An 8,276-nucleotide genomic window follows, 5' to 3' on the forward strand; every position below is an offset into this window, starting at 1 on the left:
ATAGTCATCCGCCTCACGTATTTTGTATAGACAACTAATAAACGTATTTCTAATTGTAGTTTTTTTTAAACATGGCCATGATATACGATTTTAGAATTCTCACAAAAAAAACTCTTGAATTTGATACCCATAATTTTTGATAAATTGATATAATTTTTTTTCTAATAATATTGCAATATTATTAGAAAAAAAAAATTCACCTCGAGTCTATAGCGTCTCATAGTCGTCTTATTTTTTTTTTTTAGTTTCACCTATCTAAAAACAATTGGGTTATTGACGCAAATTTAACGATATCCTAATTACGTAAATCCGTTCAGTGATTTGAAAAATATGAGGTAATAAAGAATATTACATACATACATACAAACATACATAATATTATACATACAAGTACTCGGCCAGTTATCTCTTCATCTTGTTGATCACTTAATTCACCTAATTATTTACACATGCATTTATACCGGTGTTTTGCCTGTACATATTTAGTATACGTTTTAATTAATTTTATTGACAACATGTCTATATATTTTTTTTATTCTTTACAAGTTAACCCTTGACTACAATCTCATCTGATGGTAAGTGATGATGCAATCTAAGATGAAAGCGGATGTTAGGAGGAGGATGAAATCCACACCCCTCTCGGTTTCTACACGACATCGTACCGGAATGCTAAATCGCTTGGCGGTACGTCATTGTCGGTAGGGTGGTAACTAGCCACGACCTCCCATCAGCCAGGCCTGAACCAATTAAGAAAACCTCAATCGCCCCAGCCGGGGATCGAACCCAGGACCTCCGTCTTATAAATAAACCGCGCATACCACTGCGCCACGGAGGCTGTCAAAAATGTTCCTTACGATGTTTTTCCTTCACCGTTTGAGGCACGTGATATTTAATTTCCTAAAATGCACCCAACTGAAAATTTGGAGAACGCACGACCTCCGAATCGAAGGCAGCGGTCATATCCACTGGGCTATCGCGACAGTTGAGTCAACATTCGAGAAATGTCTTAGCTCAGGATTTCTCAAACTTTGACAGCGAACCCCTTACTAACTAATAGGTATCCCCCCCCACCCACCTCTAAAGAAAAAATAAATTTGACTGTTGAAGAAAATAAGGTTTTTATTTGAATAAAAGTTAACACAAAGTACTAAAAGAAATGTCTTTTTTTGTTTCTTGTCGCAAATGGATTCAATGTTAGAAGTAATTTTGGACAATTTTAACCTTAATTCTGACTTGGTATCAGTTATCAGAGCCGTGATAGCCCAGTGGTTACAACCTGTGCCTCCGATTCCGGAAGGCGTGGATTCGAATCCGGTCCGGGACATGCACCTCCAACTTTTCAGTTGTGTGCATTTTAAGATATTAAATATTACGTGTCTCAAACGGTGAAGAAAAACATCGTGAGGAAACCTGCATACCAGAGAATTTTCTTAATTCTCTGCGTGTGTGAAGTCTGCCAATCCGCATTGGGCCAGCGTGGTGGACTATTGGCCTAACCTCTCTCATTCTGAGAGGAGATTTCTCAGCAGTGAGCCGAATATGGGTTGATAATGATAATGACCAGTTATCAAGACAGCATTACGTAAATCTTGTCGTGAACCCCCTGCCGTTAAATGGGAAAACCCATAGGGGTTCGCGTACCCCACTTTGAGAAACACTGTCTTACCTCTATAATCAGAGAAATCTTAACGTATTCTTTTAATTCAATGTTTTGAACTTCAGTATTAACTAAACCACAGTAAAGTGAAGTTGTTTTAACCTTTTAAGTTAATTTTACAATGTTTAAATTATTTCAATGTATTTTCAAAGATAATTGTGGAGTATTAAATAAAAATATTGTATTAAAATCTATAAATGTGTGTACATTTTCTGATAAGAGCGGAATTAATTTGTAAGTTTTTTTATTGATTTTAATTTAAACTAAAAATAGCCAGTTGCTTAATTAATACTTAACAGTTTAATTAATTAGATATTTAATTAGTTAGATAATAGGGATGATGACTGTTTTTTAAATTGTATATAAATTAAGAGTACGCTAATAGTAAAGCAATTTTGTAAAAGTAACAGGGTATCTGCGATCATTACTTTCGGAGCTACAGGGATTTATAGGGTCAGATTTGCGGCGCTGCCGCGGATCCCTGAAAATCACCCCATACAAAATGGTACGAACTAATGACGTCCTAGGTACATAATGATCGTTACATTTGTATGGGCGTTCAAACAAAATTACTAATATCTTTGTTATTTGTGCATTTATGTTTATAGTTCATTTATTGAAAAATGTCACATTTAATGTAAGGAAGCTGAAACTTAACGTATAAATTTTCATCTTTACGATAAAAAATTTTGAAATTTTATAATCTTATTTATTTTGCAAATATCCAGACAATCTTTGCTTTTTATAAATTAATTAACATTGACCTTATTTACCCGAATGTATCATAAAAATCAATATATACAAACCTAGTCATCATCCCCATTACTCGAAATATAATTTATCATTAATATTTTTGACCGCCTCCGTGGCGTTGTGGTATGCGCAATGGATTTACAAGACGGAGGTCCTGGGTTCGATCCCGGGGTTTTCCTAATTGGTCCGAATCTGGCTGGTGGGAGGCATCGGCCGTGGCTAGTTACCACCCAACCGGCAAAGACGTACCACCAAGAGATTTAGTTAGCGTTTCTGTATGATGTCGTGTAGAAACCGAAAAGGGTGTGAATTTTCACCCTAAGCCCAACAAGTAAGCCCACTTCTATCTTATATTACATCACAAACTGTCTGTATGTCTGTTTTTTTTTTTTTTGCTAACCGGGCATCACGCCGAAACTACTGAATTAATTGAAATTAAACCACCAGGTGGACTGACGACATCAAGCGAGTCGCAGACATTAGCTGGATGCAGGCGCCTCAGTATCGTGATGTTTGGAAGTGCCTACAAAAGGCCTATGTCCTGCAGTGGACTCCATCGGCTGATATGATGATGATTATGATGTAGGATATCCTATACACTATACAGGGATTAGTATTTATTTATTGAATGCCCTTCTAGCTTTCTTTTTCTTAACCTACAACATGGGTATCAACATGGGTATCAAGAAAGTGAATAGGCACCTTCAAGACAAGCGCGTGCCATAGTTGTTAGCCCAAGTTATTGACTATCTCACCTCCTCCCCTAGCCAAGTGTCCCGTCGATTCCGTCCCCTCTGTCTACGATCGCTAACGCTTCGAAAACTAGAAAAATGTATGGGAGTGACAGATCTTGATCACGTGAACTGTCGCTAGCAAATGCCATTCCCATACATCTTTCTAATTTTCGAAGCGTTAGCGATCGTAGAAAGAGAATCGACGTGCCACTTGGCTATGTTATGACGATGGAGTCGAAGATGGAAGCGGGCTCTGCACGTCGTCGTACCGGAACGCTATATTGCTGGGCGGTACGTCATTGGTAAGAGCCGTGATAGTCCAGTGGATATGACCCTCCTATAGGATATGCCTCCGATTCCGGAGGGTGTGGATTCGAATCCGGTCTGGGGCATGCACCTCCAACTTTTCACTTGTGTGCGTTTTAAGAAATTAAATATTACGTGTCTCAAACGGCGAAGGAAAACATCGTGAGGAAACCTGCACACCAGAGAATTTCTTAATTCTCTGCGTGTGTGAAGTCTGCCAATCCGCATTGGGCTAGCGTGGACTATTGGCCTAACCCCTCTCATTCTGAGAGGAGACTCGAGCTCAGCAGTGAGCCGAATATGAGTTGATAACGACGACGACGTCATTGGTACAGTGGTAACTAGGTAGCCACGGAAAATACATAACCACTTGACGCATCCGCATACGCTTACCATTAAGCGTGGCCTACTTTTTAGGGTTCCGTAGTCAATAAGAAATCCATATATAAATCAATCAATATTCATTTGTTCCAAATAGAAAACGAATTTTTCTTTCGAAACGTCAGGATTATACTTAAGATAATGGTGATAATAGTTAGTCTAAAACTTAAAATTTATGTAACGAGGGTTCCAAAGAGCCCACAAGAAACTCAGCCAGGTTTATCCTTTTTTTTAGTTTATCACCATTTAACAATAGGTGTATAGTAGCCTGTCGTGTAATAATACATTTAATTTCCAAGCAATTTTGTCGTTTACATAATAATTAACACTATAATATGACTTTTCTAAAAGCTTGCGTTTAATAAAAACAATAAAATTTCGTCTGTCCGTCGGTCCGCGGTTTATCGCAGACTATTACTACCTACTAGAAAGCTGTAATGGGGATGCTGACTAGGTTTGAATATATTGATTTTTATGATACATTCGGGTAAATAAGGTCAATGTTAACTAATTTATACATAAAAAGCAAAGATTGTCTGGATATTTGCAAAATAAATGAGATTATAAAATTTCAAAATCTTTTATCGTAATTAGATGAAAATCTATACAGTTTTAGCTTCCTTACATTAAATGTGACATTTTTTAATAAATTAACTATAAACATAAACGCAGAAATAACAAAGATATTAGTAATTTTGTTTGAACGCCCATACAAACCTAACGATCAGCGAGCCAACGACGTCACTAAATCGTGCCATTTTGTATGGAGCGCTTTTCAGGGATCCGCGGCAGCGCCGCAAATCTGACCCTTTAAATCCCTGTAGCTCCGAAAGTAATGATCGCAGATACCCTGTTACTTTTACAAAATTGCTTTACTATTAGCGTACTCTTTATTTATATACAATTTAAAAAACTGTCATCATCCCTATTGTAAAGCTATTTTAATCTACGGAATCCTACACTGCGCTTGGCCCGACACGCACTTGACCGGTTTTATTTATAACTATTTATTGAGTATTGTGTGAACTATAATAGATAATAATAAATTCATAAGTTCATATTACTTATACAATTTACAGAAAAACAGAACAAACAATGATCAATTAAAAAAGTTTTACATAAAGTCATTATCAATCTTTTATATATCTTAATACAGTCATTAGTAGGGGGCGGATTAATATGTAAATACCTACATATTTTTAATTTACGCGATTTTTGGCATAGAATCTGTTTTTTACATCGATTATCATATTTAGATTGTGAAAAACCAAGTTTTATTTTCCATATCTATTCTAATATTATAAAGCGGAAGAGTTTGTTTGTTTGTTTGTTTGATTGAACGCGCTAATCTCAGGAACTACTGGTCCTATTTGAAAAATTCTTTCAGTGTTAGATAGCCCATTTATCGAGGAAGGCTATAGGCTATATATTATCCCCTTAATCCTACAGGAACGGGAACAACGCGGGTGAAACGCGCGGCGTCAGCTAGTTTTTCCATATTTCAAGGTTTAAGTCCATATTTTATAAGACACAATCATCCATATATTCACAAAAATACATACAATTTACATTCCTGACACCACACGATGATTCAAAAATTCATCTATACTAATATTATAAAGCAGAAGAGTTTGTTTGTTTGTTTGTTTGATTGGACGCGCTAATGTAAGGAACTACTGGTCCGATATGAAAAATTCTTTCAGTATTAGATAGCCCATTTATCGAGGACGGCTATAGGCTATATATTATCCAAGTTTCCCTACGGAAACGGGAACTACGCGGGTGAAACCGCGCGGCGTTAGCTAGTATATTATAATAATAATCATCAAGACCTTTATTCCTGTCACGAATGATCCTTTTCTTACAATAAAACAATGTATAATTATTAAAAAAATTGTTATTTTATCCTATATTACTCCATATTTTTTCTATATTTTCGATTTTTTCGTCCATATTTTATGTACTTAATTTAGATTTTTTAATACATATTTATCCGGGCCCTAGTCATTAGGTAAGTCGGAAAAATCATGAACAAAATCAAAATTAACCAAGAAAGCTGAATTTTGGATTTGACGTGATTATTATAATTGATCTATTTTCCTTGGTTCTCCGTTAAGATAAGAATATTTTGTTGCTTCGATCAAAAAAACAGAAAATTTAGCCAGGGATATTAGTTTTTTTGCTAATTTGTCGTAAACTCTCTATTTTCTGATAGATATGGAAAACAATTTTGACGGCCTCCGTGGCGCAGTGGTATGCGCGGTGGATTTACAAGACGGAGGTCCAAGGTTCGATCCCCGGCTGGGAAGATAGAGATTTTCTTAATTTTTCCAGGTTTGGCTGGTGTAATCTAAGATGATGTAATCTAAGATGGCAGCGGGCTAACTTGTTAGGAGTAGGATGAAATCCACACTCCTTTCGGTTTCTACACAACATCGTACCGGAACGCTAAATCGCTTGGCGGTACGTCTTTGTCGGTAGGGTGGTAACTATATCATCCATAGGCTACCCATTGAACCAACAAGATTAAATGAATGAATGAAATATACTTTACTAGCGGACGACGACTTCAGGTTTCTACAAACCCCGTGGGAACCATTCATTTTCCCGTTATGAAAAGTAGCCTATGTGTTTTTCCAGGGTATTATCTATATTCGTCTCAAATTTTGGCCAAATCGGTTCAGCAGTTGCGCCGTTAAAGTGACAAACATCCATACAAACTTTCGCGTTTATAATATTAGTAAGGTTGTAACTGCAGTTCATATTCCCTACTTAAAAACTTGTTCTTCTTCTACATCGTGTTTATTTGTTTCAGGCGTGAGAAAACGAGCATTAACACACCTAGGGCACAAAGTGTAGCTGAATACTATGCGGGAAAGAAGGTTTTCATCACTGGAGGCACCGGGTTTGTAGGAAAGGCAAGTATATAGATGACTAGCGGACGCTCGCGACTTCGTCCGCGTGAAACTCGATGTAAACTTTCAACTACCCCTATCCTACCCCCACCGTAACCCTTACCCCACCCCTACCCTACCCATATCCCTACCTTACCTTGCAGCGTACGCAAAATAAGTAACTTTTCTGGTAGATTTTTTTCACCTTGTGTCCGAAAAACCCAAATATCTTACGGAACCCTATTTTTTTCCAAAATAAAATTTAGCCTATGTTACTTGTGAATAATGTAGCTTTCGTATGGTGAAAGAATTTTTAAAATCGGTCCAGTAGTTTTTGAGCCTATTCATTACAAACAAACAAACAAACATACAAACAAAGTTTTCCTCTTTATAATATTAAGTATAGAAAACGTATTGGCCAATAAATTTGTCAATATACCTATTGGCCAAACGTGGTTGGTTAACCCTACACACAACGTTCACAAGTGCGTGACTCCACTTAAGGTCATTTTCTGCCATTGTAGAGTATTATTTTGGTTACAGTTCGATTTGTTAACTAATTCTGTTGTGTTCTGGCTGGTGGGAGGCTTCGGCCGTGCCTAGTTACCACCCTACCGGCAAAGACGTACCGCCAAGTGATTTAGCGTTCCGATACGATGCCGTGTAGAAACCGAAAGGGGTGTGGATTTTCATCCTCCTCCTAACAAGTTCGCCCGCTTCCATCTTAGACTGCATCATCACTTAACATCAGGTGAGATTGTAGTCAAGGGCTTACTTGTAAACAATTAAAAAAAAAAAAATATGCGGATTGACAGACAGACACGTCAAATTTATAACACTAATCTTTTTGCATTGGTGGTTAAAAAGAAAAACAAGACAGCCTTAGAAAGCCTTAAATTAAAAAAATATTTATAGAACATAATAAGTTAATTCGAGGCGTCTATAGAAGTTTAATTAATTATAATTAAATAATTGTTTGTATTAAGTAATTAAAAAGCAATCAACATTGTCTGATGTCTTTTTAATGGAGCACTATCCAAGATCCGGTATAAAAAACCCTCATAAATAATGACCCTCAATAAATAAATTGCCCTTTTACCGAGGAAGGCTATAGGCTAATATTATGCCCGTATTACTACGGGAACGGGAACCACGCGGGTGAAATCGCGCGGCGTCTGCTAGTATTTAATATTTATAAATTGTAAAGTAATTTATTTATTGATTCTAAACTTCGTCCTCGTGGAATTTAGTTTTTCACAAATGCCTCGAGAATCATGGATTTTTCCGGGATTAAAAGTATGTGTTGTATCCAGGCTATAATATATCTTAATACCAAATGTCAGCTAATTCGGTTCAGTAGTCGAGGCGTGAAAGAGTAACAAACATTCATATCATCAAAATCATCAGTTTTCGCAAATATCGGGAAACCATGGATTTTTTCGGGATAAAAAGTAGCCTATGTGTTAATCCAGAGTAAAATGTATTTCCATTCCAAATTTCAGCCAAATCGCTTCAGTAGTAGCGGCGTTATAGAGTAACAAACATCCATAC

The sequence above is a fragment of the Bicyclus anynana genome, chromosome 27, assembly GCF_947172395.1.
Source record: "Bicyclus anynana chromosome 27, ilBicAnyn1.1, whole genome shotgun sequence".
Classification (NCBI taxonomy): Eukaryota; Metazoa; Arthropoda; class Insecta; order Lepidoptera; family Nymphalidae; genus Bicyclus; species Bicyclus anynana.